This window comes from Bufo bufo, chromosome 9, assembly GCF_905171765.1.
Source record: "Bufo bufo chromosome 9, aBufBuf1.1, whole genome shotgun sequence".
Taxonomy (NCBI): Eukaryota; Metazoa; Chordata; class Amphibia; order Anura; family Bufonidae; genus Bufo; species Bufo bufo.
The window spans coordinates 34,933,903-34,948,501 of record NC_053397.1 but is presented as its reverse complement, the minus strand read 5'-3'; the positions used below and the strand labels follow the sequence as shown (position 1 = coordinate 34,948,501).

At 45.2% G+C, this 14,599-nt stretch overlaps 1 protein-coding gene across 4 annotated transcripts in view; it reads left to right on the top strand.

Moving 5' to 3' along the window:
• The window catches only part of FLNB (filamin B), a 216,715-nt gene that overhangs the window by 45,802 nt on the left and 156,314 nt on the right, over nt 1–14,599 (top strand). The window lies entirely within an intron of this gene.

Here is a 14,599-nt window from a genome sequence, read left to right as displayed (position 1 = left end):
GGCTGACACAGTCCTCAACACACTTAAGCAGCCCCGGCCACCAAAATCTGCGCGAGATGAGCTTGACAGTGGATCTACTCCCAGGGTGTCCAGCCAAGACAGTACAGTGATGTTCCTCAAATACCTTGTGACGTAAGTCTGAAGGAACAAACAATTTCCCTGGAGGACAAGAGTCCGGTGCATCCTCTTGGGTCTCCAACACCTTAGCCTCAAGATCAGGATATAGGGCAGATATGAATACCCCTTCAGAAAAAATAGGACTAGAATCTTTAGAATCACCCCCCTTCCCCCCCAGGACAGCTGCGCAACAAAGCATCCGCCTTGACGTTCTTAACCCCAGGGTGGTAGGTGACAATGAAGTTAAATCTGGTGAAAAACAGCAACCATTTGGCCTGCCTTGGATTCGTCGTTTTGCCGACTCAAGGTAAGCCAGATTTTTGTGATCAGTAATTCCGTAATGGGATGAATTGCTCCTTCCAACCAATGACACCATTCTTCAAAAGCCAACCTAATGGCCAGCAATTCCCTATTACCCACGTCATAATTTATTTTCGCAGTCGAGAGTTTTTTTTTTTAGAGAAAAAAGCACATGTGCACCATTTACTAGGTGAAGGACCTTGCGACAAAACTGCTCCCACCCCCACCTCGGATGTGTCAACCTCTGCATTGAATGGCTGAGACACGTCCGGTTGCACCAGAATAGGGGCTGAAGCAAAACATTCCTTCACATCAGAAAAGGCTTGTAATGCCGGCTCAGACCAAACAGAGAAATCGACCCCCTTTCTAGTCATGTCTGTCAAATGTTTACAACAGTTGAATAGTTCAAGATGAATTTACGATAGTAGTTGGTTAAACCCAAAAACCGCATAAGCGCTTTCAGATTTTCGGGTCGATCCCAGTCCAACACTGCACGGACTTTCTCAGGAGCCATACGAAAACCTGAGGATGAGAGCAGGAAACCCAGGAATTGCACTTCCTGAACAGCAAAAACACATTTTTCCAGCTTCGCATACAATTTATTCTCTCTTAGGATCTGTAACACCTGTCTCCCATGATCCTGATGAGTCTCCATGTCTGGAGAATAAATTAGTATGTCATCCAGATATACAACAACAAATCTCCCCACCAGATGATGAAAGAATGATGATGAAAGTGTTGAAAAACCGCTGGACCATTGGTTAATCGAAAAGACATGACTAGATTCTCAAAATGACCCTCAGGGGTATTAAAGGCCATCTTCCATTCGTCCCCCTCTTTGATCCTTACCAAATTATATGCCCCTCTCAGATCCATTTTAGAGAACACCTTGACACTAAATGTACGGACAAATATTCACGAAATGTCCCTTTTTTCCCACAACAAAAACAGACTCCCTTCATATGACCAGAGCTCTTACCAGAAGTCCCAGGAGTAGCTCCCCCCAACTGCATAGGCTCCTCACAAGGTGTAACCACAGGTGTCTCTTTACCATAAGTGTCAAAGGAAGCCACCACCTTACTTTACAGTATGTCCTGAGGGTGAGGACCCTTAGATCTCCCCCTCAGGCGTCTATCCAGACGTACGGCACGGGACGTGGCTGCTTCCAATGACTCAAGTTTTTAATAAAAGGCCAATGCGTCCTGCAGCCTCTCAGATAGACCCTGCCAGAACTGGTTACGGAGAGCAGGATCATTCCACTCCATATCCATAGCCCATCTCCTAAATTCAGAGCAATAGATTTCCACAGAGTGCTCTCGCTGCCGTAAACCACGTAACTTGGTCTTAGCCTGAGAGATCCGATCCAGGTCATCATAATTGAGACCCAAGGTTCTAAAAAATTCATCTACTGACTGGAGGTACGGTGATCCGGTCGGCAGAGAAAAAGCCCAAGACTGTGCATCATCCTTAAGCAAAGAAATGATCATACCCACACGTTGACACTCATCCCCTGAAGAGTATGCACGCAGCTTAAAGTACAATTTACACGATTTCCTGAACCAAATGAAATTGTCACTACCCCCAGAAAATCTGTCCGGGAGGGCAACCTTAGGTTCAGGGCAGGCCTGGTACCCACCATCGGAACCGGCCGCCTGTGGTCTCTGAATCCGTAAGACTGACGCGCGGAGGTCAGCTACCTCCAATGACAGTCCCTGTAGCTGTTCGACCAGTGCAGATATAGGATCCATAGCTGCACTGACCTGAACGAAATGGCGGTTTTTATGGCATTAGATAATGTCCCGATCAGTGTGGGGGGGAAAACGCCACACTGAACACAGGAGGGAAGGGGAACAGTAACTGGGTCTGGAAAATAGGGAAGGAACAGGTCACCTCCTAAACCACCCTATTCTGGGCCCTAACTATCTATCAATATGAATAGACCTTGAAGGTAGGAATATTCATATGCAGGGTACCTAGGCCCTTATTTCCCTATAAGGCCCTGGAATAAGGTTAGGACCAGAGACAACCCATTCCTCCCCAGATGGACGAATGGAAGTCTCTATCTCAGGCCCAGATGCAAACAACAAGGAATATAACAAAAACAAACGTGACACTTAACTTCTGTAGAGATGGACAAGCAGGAACACCAGAGACTACCTCACACCACCTTAGCCAAACCCAAATGAAGCTATCTACCGCATAGTCAGAAGGGTGGGGTCATACTATAAAGGGTAGAAGTGATGACCACTGAGCAACAGCTGAGAAAAGGGAAGTGGTCATTAACCCTATCAACACTGAATCAAGAGAAATCAAGGAGGCTGTTAGATTCCTCCACGCTCAGCCAGTCTCCTTGATCTCCTGACATCAGTCACCTGAGGGACCGTGACAGGTACACTGAACTTCTGGTATATAGTACCTGTGCAGAACACCATACGGAGGTACACTGAACTTATGGTATATGTACCTGTGCAGGTCCATCATACGGAGCTTAGGGCCCATGGGCACTGGCTTGTATGGCAGTGTACTGATATTGTGCAGGCTCTGTCGGACTCCACGTGTAAGGAGATTTCTACTCTAGAAGTAATGCTTTTTGTGTATATACAGTGCAGTGTAGCATGCCACAATTTTTTGGCCCCCTGTTTAGTGTATACACCATGGCAGTGGCATGTGTCACCCATAGGGTTTTATTGTAATACAAGAAAACTCTATTCCATATTGAAACATGTGTACCATACGTAACGTCACAAATTCATCTGTATGGGGTCCACAACTGTTATTTTTATATAGTCGTGTGCATGAGGCCTGAGTGCCGCAGCCGCCTACTCACTCTGTCATAAACATCCCATTGTATATTTGTTGTATAATTGATATACTGTGTGTTTTTATATTTTTTACATATGTTTTGCAGCTTGTGCCATCTCCCATGAAGCGTCCACACAAACTTATGTAAGCCGCTCGGATTATAAGCATCCAGTCCTTTTTAAATGTAAAACGCCCGTTATGCTATTACTATAAGAAGCTTATGGGGAGACTGAAACAAAGCTGCTTTGGATATAAAACAATACCGTAAAACCGTAAAACTATTAGATGTGTCGTGATGGGAACAAGACTCTCTCCTGAAACGGGAGTCCACGCTCTGATATTATATGTGTACAGTTCTTACCAACCTATACTGGCTCCAGTGGGTAACCACTGTGCACATTACTATAGATTCTACATGCCAAAAGTACAAATGCACAGCATACAATTCATCAAAATTATATATTCTTTATTCATTTCATATTAAACGATAATACACAATATAAAATCGGCAGCAGTGGCCTATACAAAGAAAAGGGCCACACCAGTGAATTGTAGGTAGAATAGTTCCCACCCTTAAAGGGTATTAAACAGTCACATTCATTCCTCAGGATAGGCGGGCTTCTGACTTTTTGCAATCAAAGGGGTTGTGATGCTCTGCATCTTCTTCATTGTTTACCTGTACACCGTCTACATCGTAGCGGCAGTGAAGAGTAATGGCTGCTTGCTCATTCACTTGAGTGGGAGATAGAGCTGTAATTATTCGGCACCACTGCTACAGTGCAGGTAAACTATGAAGAGGACGCAGCGCTCGCACGAGCACCGCCACCCTTTCAAACAGCTGGTCGGCGAGGGTGCCAGGAGTCGGACCCCCCCCCCCCCCCAACTGATCTGGTATTGATTAACTATCCTGAGGATAGGTCATCATTATCACGAAACCGGAATACCCCTTTAATGTGGCTGTATATCCTAGAAGCTGACAACCTCAGTTTTCGCAAGGTGGGCCCCATTAAAAAAAAATAATAAAATGGCCAGCTTAGACTTCTATTATGACGGGATGCAATACGGAATGCCTTTTAGAGGCTTCCGTGGTGCATTCCGTCATAGAATTCGGTTATGGTCCGTGGTAACGGATTCTTAGATAACCCGAACCTGTATGCCGAACTTGAGAACCCAAGTTCGCTCATCCCTAATGCACACTAAAGGAGCATTTAGACAAACCAGTATTCGTCCAGATTATCAGTAATGACCGTTCCTGCGAACACTTGTTTCAGATAATTTGACCATCTAAATGTGCCGCCGATCACCAGAAAAAAGTTCATTCATCGTGTGATCCTGTCATTCGTGCAGGCACCGCCAATCGTGGTTTCTGGGCAGTAGATCGAGCGATCGCTTCATACTGTGAAGGAGATCGCTGCATGTAATAGCAGCAGTCTCCTTCACTGAGCGAGCAGTCGACTGTCGGGAAGGAACGCTTCCTTCCCGACAAACGGCCGCTCCATCTGCCCATCTTAACCCGCCAGTTTCGATGATTGGGCTTGAACCCAGGACCTTGATGTTGCAACGGCTCTAGTCAGCATAATACTGCACATAATGGAGGCACACTGGTTTCCCCCCCCCCCCATAAATAAAGCCTCAGTCATAATATCATATAGCACATCTATGCAAACCTGCTATAACGCAATGGGGAAATAAAGGACGTTCCTCCGCCCCTGCAATTTTGCCGCCGTAGGCCACCGCTTTCTGTTGATGCACCTCCATGCCTGCAACACCTAGAGCAGTTTTTACATTTGTTGGCATTTAGTAGCTACTGATCCATTAACCCCTATCGTTCCAATGCAGCCGTCCTCCATGTAATGACGCTGGCCGTCCTCCATGTAATGACGCTGTCGTCGTCGCCACCCCCCCCCCCCCTCCTGCTTTTTATGCACACTGTATGCTCAGATGGTTTTCTGTGACAGATGCATTGCTTTTGTTACTTGGGTCAATATAGGAGAGGAAATGGTTGTTTAATGCCTTGTCACAACAGGCGAGGGAAATGAGGTAATGTGAAGCCAGATCGCGCCCGTGCACAAGACATCTTGTCTTCCTCAAATTCGGTAGGAAATGGTTAAAATAAAACGGAGGTAGTTGTTACTGTGATTATTGGCGGACTGAACGCACCCGTTCGTACTCTGTCACTGTCCTCGGTGGCCGTCCAAATAAACCATTAGCTGCAACTGGGCGCAAACCTAATGACCGAAATCTGTTTATTTGAAGGAAAAATATGACATTTTTATTAGCAAGGTTTAAACATAGCGGTGTAATTTATGTATTTTACTCAAAGAGCCAAAACTTGCAGCACCTCCTGAGATGACATGAAGCAAGGGAAAAAATGATCCCAACTATGGCCTGGAAAACAGAGCGGGCAGATTTCTGTATGATTTTGCTAAACTATTGTCAAGTACATATGTGGTTATACTGGCCTTTTGTATAGTCCTTTTTGCCCATTGGTAAGTCACTGTATAGCGGTTTTAGGGCTTGTTCACATTTTGCGTTCAGGGGCCTCCAACAAAAATTCTGTCAAACAGCGGAGAAAAGGTCCTGCATGCAACAACAAAAAAACTGGACTCCCAGACGGAAAAAAAACGGATCCCGTTATAGTCGATGGGATCTGTTCGGCTCCATTTTTATCCTGCAATTCCGTTATATTTGTGTTGTTCCAACGGAGCAGCACAACGGAATCAATAACGCTTGTGTGAACGGGGACTTAGTTGGTCATTTTTCATAATTTTGGTCATTGTATGACTGTATTGTGTATAGCCTGGGTTTTCAACCAGTAGGGTGAAAAAGGGTTAGGTACTTGGCGTGTCTATACGGGGTACTTGCCCTGGGTCCTCATGCTGTGCTTTTAATGTACTGCACAGTAGATGATCATATTCTTTGGGAGTACTTCTCATGAACGCTAGTATCAGGACGCAGGTGTTTGTGACCACGTCATTGCGCCGCCTGAGACAGCGCGCAAGAGGTTGTGTAAGCCGTGTACCGGGGTGGGCTCCCCAGGATACAGCGAAGTCACGGACGAGGAAAGCAACTCCGACACCAGCTTTTGCAAAAACAGGATTTTACTAACACGTGATACTAAACACAACCACAAATGCTGAGAACATAAAATACATTTACATACACCCAGCCCAAAGGCTGAGACCCCTGTGGTGCACAGCACGGCGCCCCCTGATGGATGCCGGAGGAAATTTTGCGGTAATTTACCTACTGGCAGGCACAACTAAAACTGCCTCGCCGTGCCTATTATTACCCTAAAGCAAATACAAGCAATTGTTAGGGTGCTTATAACGGGCTAGCCTGCAACAACAGTTTACAATCTTACCGTGCTCTATAGTATTCCCCCTCCCATAATTAGTCTGATAGCAGGTGCCTGATTATTACTTCTGAGCAAAAACGCTGAACTGGATAGAGTTCATGGGGGTGTTTATCAGCTCTTAGATGTGCAATGTTCTTTTAAGTAATGGAGTCCTTGTAGTAACAGTAGCAACACTTGTGGCCTGACACAGAGACCCTAACTAACTAACTACAGGCCTGGTCTTAGTCTTTAGGCGCCAACACTGTAATGAGGTGCGTGCACGATCTTACCGACCCGGGTCTGCTTTGCATCTGCTGGTGACTCTGAACAGAACAAATGTCTCTCCAACAAGCATGCGGTACCGCAGTGTACGTAGCTTTGTTCCTCTGCTCTCATCAGCACTCCTAGTAGCAATCTTCCTTGAAACAATCCACCTTTCCCTGGACAGGATCTGGGTCTTGGACAACGATCAGCTTCACTCAGCTGCAGCTCTGGTCACTGAGGGGTCTTCTCACTCCTGGATCCATCAGATTCTGCTCACACACACAGCTCCTCAGTCCCAGCTTCTAAACTAGCTGCTGTGTCCTTCTCCATGCTCTGAAAAACCACACCTCTCATGAATATGGAAATATATACAGGTCCTTCTCCAAAAATTTGCATATTGTGATAAAGTTCATTATTTTCTGTAATGTACTGATAAACATTAGACTTTCATATATTTTAGATTCATTACACAAAACTGAAGTAGTTCAAGCCTTTTCTTGTTTTAATATTGATGATTTTGGCATACAGCTCATGAAAACCCCAAATTCCTATCTCAAAAAATTAGCATATTTCATCCGACCAATAAAAGAAAAGTGTTTTTAATACAAAAAAAAGTCAACCTTCAAATAATTAAGTTCAGTTATGCACTCAATACTTGGTCGGGAATCCTTTTGCAGAAATGACTGCTTCAATGCGGCGTGGCATGGAGGCAATCAGCCTGCGGCACTGCTGAGGTGTTATGGAGGCCCAGGATGCTTCGATAGCGGCCTTAAGCTCATCCAGAGTGTTGGGTCTTGCGTCTCTCAACTTTCTCTTCCCAATATCCCACAGATTCTCTATGGGGCTCAGGTCAGGAGAGTTGGCAGGCCAATTGAGCACAGTAATACCATGGTCAGTAAACCATTTACCAGTGGTTTTGGCACTGTGAGCAGGTGCCAGGTCGCGCTGAAAAATGAAATCTTCTTCTCCATAAAGCTTTTCAGCAGATGGAAGCATGAAGTGCTCCAAAATCTCCTGATAGCTAGCTGCATTGACCCTGCCCTTGATAAAACACAGTGGACCAACACCAGCAGCTGACATGGCCCCCCAGACCATCACTGACTGTGGGTACTTGACACTGGACTTCAGGCATTTTGGCATTTCCCTCTCCCCAGTCTTCCTCCAGACTCTGGCACCTTGATTTCCAAATGACATGCAAAATTTGCTTTCATCTGAAAAAAGTACTTTGGACCACTGAGCAACAGTCCAGTGCTGCTTCTCTGTAGCCCAGGTCAGGCACTTCTGCTGCTGTTTCTGGTTCAAAAGTGGCTTGACCTGGGGAATGCGGCACCTGTAGCCCATTTCCTGTACACGGTGGCTCTGGATGTTTCTACTCCAGACCCATGTCCACTGCTTCCGCAGGTCCCCCAAGGTCTGGAATCGGTCCTTCTCCACAATCTTCCTCAGGGTCCGGTCACCTCTTCTCGTTGTGCAGCGTTTTCTGCCACACTTTTTCCTTCCCACAGACTTTCCACTGAGGTGTCTTGATACAGCACTCTGGGAACAGCCTATTCGTTCAGAAATTTCTTTCTGTGTCTTAGGCCTCTTTCACACTTGCGTTGTTGGGATCCGGCATGCACTTCCGTTGCCGGAGGTGCCTGCCGGATCCGTAACAACGCAAGTGTACTGAAAGCATTTGAAGACGGAACCGTCTTCCAAATGCTTTCAGTGTTACTATGGCACCCAGGACGCTATTAAAGTCCTGGTTGCCATAGTAGGAGCGGGGAGCGGTATACTTACAGTCCGTGCGGCTCCCCGGGCGCTCCAGAATGACGTCAGAGCGCCCCATGCGCATGGATGACGTGATCCATGTGATCACGTGATCCATGCGCTTGGGGCGCCCTGACGTCACTCTGGAGCGCCCGGGGAGCCGCACGGACGGTAAGTATGCTGCTCCCCTGCTCCCCGCTACACTTACCATGGCTGTCAGGACTTTAGCGTCCCGGCAGCCATGGTAACTATTCAGAAAAAGCTAAACGTCGGGTCCGGCAATGCGCCGAAACGACGTTTAGCTTAAGGCCGGATCCGGATCAATGCCTTTCAATGGGCATTGATCCCGGATCCGGCCTTGCGGCAAGTCTTCAGGATTTTTGGCCGGAGCAAAAAGCGCAGCATGCTGCGGTATTTTCTCCGGCCAAAAAACGTTCCGTACCGGAACTGAAGACATCCTGATGCATCCTGAACGGATTACTCTCCATTCAGAATGCATTAGGATAATCCTGATCAGTATTCTTCCGGCATAGAGTCCCGACGACGGAACTCTATGCCGGAAGACAATAACGCAAGTGTGAAAGAGCCCTAACCCTCTTGCTTGAGGGCGTCAATGATGGCCTTCTGGACAGCAGTCAGGTCGGCAGTCTTACCCATGATTGTGGTTTTGAGTAATGAACCAGGCTGGGAGTTTTTAAAAGCCTCAGGAATCTTTTGCAGGTGTTTTAGAGTTAATTAGTTGATTCAGATGATTAGGTAAATAGCTCGTTTAGAGAACCTTTTCATGATATGCTAATTTTTTTAGATAGGAATTTTGGGTTTTTATGAGCTGTATGCCAAAATCATCAATATTAAAACAAGAAAAGGCTTGAACTACTTCAGTTGTGTGTAATGAATCTAAAATATATGAAAGTCTAATGTTTATCAGTACATTACAGAAAATAATGAACTTTATCACAATATGCTAATTTTTTTAGAAGAACCTGTATGCATTCCGTCAGCTGTGCCTAGGAAACCGCTGCATCTTGTGGCCAAACAGCAGAATGTCAGTCCAGAACATTTAATTTAATCCACGCAAACAGTGTTCAAACAATGAGGGCTGTTTCCCCATCTCACAGTTGCGATGATGTCATTGCGCCGTTCTACAGCCTCATGGGCAGTAGAGGCTGAACGGCAAGGATGGGAGCTGCTGCCTCCACAGCCTCTGAGGCTGAACGGCAAGGATGGGAGCTGCTGCCTCCACAGAGGCAGATGCGTCCCTGCTGGTCTCGGGCTGCAGATCATTTCTTCAGGGCGGGCCACGTGTTTGAGACCCCTGGTCTAAAAGTTTTTTCTTTAATTTTGATTATGAAATAATAATATCCATTGTACTGTTAAGCCGCTGTGTTAAAGTATGGAATGTGCTCTAAACGTTGGGTTTACTGTTTTTGGACCTAGATTTTTATTTTATTTTTTATTTGTGTAGAGGGGCGTGAAACCTATTGGTATTTGTGCTCTGATGTTTAAAGACCCTAGCAGCACCCCATGTCCTGCACACAAGGCCTAATGATACACCCTCATAGATGCCGTTCTCTTCTGTGTTTTGTGACATGCGTTCGCAGTATATTATTCTTCGCGCTTTCGTACTGCTCTCACTGCCTTGGATTAATACGTTTGGCTCCAGGGAATGATTATTTTATCATATGTTCCAAATAAACCTGAAAAGCCATTCGTGGTTATGCACGCCTCCATGTCTCACGTTACATTTTTCTTTGTGTATGTCAGGATTGCAGCAATTATTTAGGACGTTCCTGTGAGTAGGTGGGTGAGATGTGCAGACTCCACATTTTATACAGCCGCTTTATACTTCTGCCTGTCCGGCCAAAAAAGTGCCACCGTCAGTAGCATGAACTGATCCTCTGCCGACGCGCTTATTGAAGGACACTTTTTGAGCAGTCCTGGTCAAGATACTGGCATGACTTTTGCTACTGAGTATTGTGGACAGTAGTGCTTTAATGCAATATTCAGTCCAATCCAAGACAAGTCCATGTACATGAATACCACCCTGCACTGAGATAAGATGTCCATAGACATTTGATATTTGTGCCCTACAGATGTCCTGTCTGATTCTATGGTTCTCCCAGTGCTGCAGCAGCTGACATTGCCTCCATATTACATGCACTGTTGGAAATGTTAGGCTGCTAATGATAATAAGATAATAATTTTCCCTGATCTAACGTACAAGCAGTTTTATAGGGGGTCTGTCAGCAATTCTGTCCATGCTAAACTGCTGACAGCACTAGGTAGGGGCCATGGAGAGCAGAACAATTGTACCTTTTGTGGATCTTATATTATCAGGAGTAGTGTGGATATGAAGTTTTATTCTGCCAGGTTCTGCTCCTGCAAGTGACAAGAGCATTGTAGTGCTCCTCTGTGCATGGAGCTGCTTCATGACTCCTCTTCTCTGCTGTGAGTGACAGCTGTGGCATCCAGCTTTACACCTCTCACTCAAAGATAAGAGGAGGAGCTGTGAAGCTGCACAGTGAAGCTCCACCCTGTGCAATTGCGGAGGCAGAATCCGGCAGAATAAAACTTCATATTCACACTACTCCTGATAATAAAAGCTCCACAAAAGGTATGCTTGTCCTGCTCTCCTCAGCAGATATGCTTGATCTGCTTGTCCTGCACTTTAGCCTGGTCAAAACTGCTAAGAGATTCCTGTTAAAGTAAGTTTTGCAGAAGTCGTAATATGTGCCAAATTTGAGAATTTTTTTATTTTTTAAGTTGGAGTTGATAAATCTGCCATAAATATCTGGCTATCCATGGCCCATTTCCCCACCACTTATTTCAAAACGGGAGTGTGAGTAGTGTAATAATGCAGAATGTTGCATAGTTTTTGCACAGATAAGCCCCCCCAGAAAAAAAATTGCACACCACTATTTTTTGTGACTTTTTGAAGCCATATTTCTGGAGTAAAAGGCATGATGCGTTCCTCCATTGTGAAAAGTAGTATTGATCTCAGTGTCCCGCACAGCAATGGTACCACACAGTAATAGTGCTCCATTTGAGATCCACACATATTTCCTCTTGGTACCACACCTTTTATAGCGCTCCTACACAGTCTTGGACCCCCAATTTGTGCCTTGTCACATCACATTTATATTGCCCCTCTTGAGCTGACTTTATGGTAATAATGTCCCTTTTTGTTCCCCCACTCGGTAGTGCCCACTTCTTGCCCCTGAAAATAACCAAAAAAACAAAATGGCTGGTGCCTCTTCTGGTATGTGCATTGATATTATTGCTCTGCCCGCACCAGACCATTGATGGTCCTGGTGTCTCGTAGTCTGCAGGCCTGTGGATTATGACCGTGATGACTTCATGCTCCACCGTACTTCTCAGGACATGGATATAGGTAACGGTGGCACTCGTCCAGGAATCTGGGGTATGGATGCCCAGCGCTGGCAACACCATTACATATTAGAGCGTGCACGTGGGACGATTTACATCCAGCATCGTTTGTGTGAGATTCCCATAGAAGCACAGAAAACCGTCCAATATATGACCTCCTCTGGAGCATGCTGCATTTTTATAATTTTTTGTTGTTGTTTTAAGAAGTCCTATGCAAGGCTTTAATTTCCACATGAGGACTGTATAAACTCCTAGAAATGTCAGGATTTATAAAGGTTGTGATAATAAGCAGGAGGGATGAGGCAGGACATGGATGAGTTTGGTTCAGTAACGCACTCAAGTGTCTCTGGGACCCCCATGCAGGAGGTGATCTCACTAGCCAGGAATCCGGCATTGTACAAGGTATGCCGGGGACGCTTGCTGGGCCTATTGTCCTGGATAATAGTGTTGTTTATGTCCCCGGCTGAATATCGCGCTCCCGCAGAGTGCAAGAACTCAGGAAATGGTTGTTGAAGAGCAGACAAGTGTTGCTTTAGTTTGGAATGGATGTGAAGCTTACAGGTGGATTATGCTGGAAAGGATATATTTATGAGAACAGGATGTGGAGCTGCACGTGCTCCAGAAACAGAACAGATCTCCCCCCTCGTGTAACAGCTCATCCGTTCCTCTATATTCCAAGTCATCATTGAGTTGTTCATGGAAATTAGACATTTAGAAGTTGCAAAAGCGTTCCTTCATTTTTGCTCAACCAACAATCCATTTAGGAAATTGCATAGATAGCAATTCCCTCTTCTTCTTTTTTCCTTCCATTAGCAGAATCTTATTGCTCACTTTCTAGAAAGCTCTAGGACTATATATATATATATATATATATATATATATATATATATATATATATATATATATATATATATATATATATATATATATATATATATATACTCTTCCCTCCACTATTTTTGACGAACTCTGTGACTGATGTGAACAAAGCCTTAAAGGGGTTCACCGGGAAATAAGAAAATGAAAATACTTAAATATTACTTTATTATAAATATATTCCCAAATACCTTACACTACTTGTAATGGCTTGTTTTGTCTAGGGAGCAATCATTAGGAGAAACAAAATGGCTGCTGTCCCATTCGTTCAGGACAAGTTACTTCACAACACTGAGATGAAGAGCTGCCTCATCCTCGTCTCCTACTTTTCATGGATTATGATCCTGAATACAGATAAGATCTTTAGCTGAATCTCTCTTGGACTGGAGTTCATGAGCAGATGTGGCTAATGAGTAGCAGCACTTGTCTGCAGTCTCCATTGCCACAGTCCCACATCACCTCAGTCTGTCCTCTCTGTACTTCATGTCTCCTCATGAACTCCATTCCCACAGAGATATCAGCTGTATTCAGGACCGAAATCCCTGAAAAGTAGGAGAAGAGGATGAGGCAGCTCTTTATCTCAGTGTTGTGAAGTAACTTGTCCTGCTGTGTGATTAGGACAGGTTTTGTGTGCACTAACAGGACGGCGGCCATTTTATTTCTACTAATCATTGCTCCCTAGACAAAACTAACCATTATAACTAATGAAAGGTATTTGGGGATATATTTATAATAAAGGAATAATTATGTATTTTAATTTTCTTAATTCCTGGAGAACCCCTTTAAAAGAGTTGTCTGTCTTCACCAAGTGCCATTTATCATGTAGAGAAAGTTAATACAAGGCACTTGCTAATGTATTGTTATTATCCATATTGCTTTCTTTGCTGGCTGGATACATTTTTCCATCACCACACTGCTTGTTTCCATGGTTACGACCACCTTGCACTCAATTAGTGGTGGTCCTGCTTGCACACTATAGGAAAAAGTGCTGGCTTCTCTGGTGGCTGAGACTGCGGAAGCTCACATAGGCTGGTTCCTTTTCCTATAGTGTGCAAGCATTGCACTGGATTAGGCCCCGTGCACACGGACTGTGTCCGGTTGCGGTCCGTCAGACTTCTGCGATTTATTTGTGGACCCATTATTTTCAACAGGTTCATGTTTTTCGGATATTGTCTATCTTTTTGTGGAACAGACATACGGACGCGGAAAGCACATGACTGATCCACATCCAAAAGGATAAAACATGTCCTATTTGCAGGCTGCAAAACAGATACGGTCATGTGCATGGGGCCTTATGAGGAGAATCTGAACGGGCAGATCTTGGGCGTAAATACCCTCTCCTTGTTATAGGGAACCTTAAAGAGGACCTTTCATCGGTCCAAACATTGTGAACTAAGTATCATGATGTGTACAGCGGGGCCCAGGGATCTCACTGCACTTACTATTTTATCCCTGGGAGCCGCTCCGTTCTCCCGCTATGCCCTCCGGTATGTTCGGGGACTTGGTTATAGTAGGCGGAGTCTGCCCTTGTTCTCCTGGGCGTCTCCTTCTCCTAGGCTTTAGCGCTGGCCAATCGCAACGCAGAGCTCACAGCCTGGGAGAAAAAAACTCCCAGGCTGTGAGCTCTGCGCTGCGATTGACCAGCGCTACAGCCTGGTTGAAGGAGACGCCCAGGAGAACAAGGGCAGTCTCCTCCTAGTATAACCAAGTGACCGAACATACCGGAGGACATAACGGGAGGACGGAGCGGCGCCCAGGGATAAAATA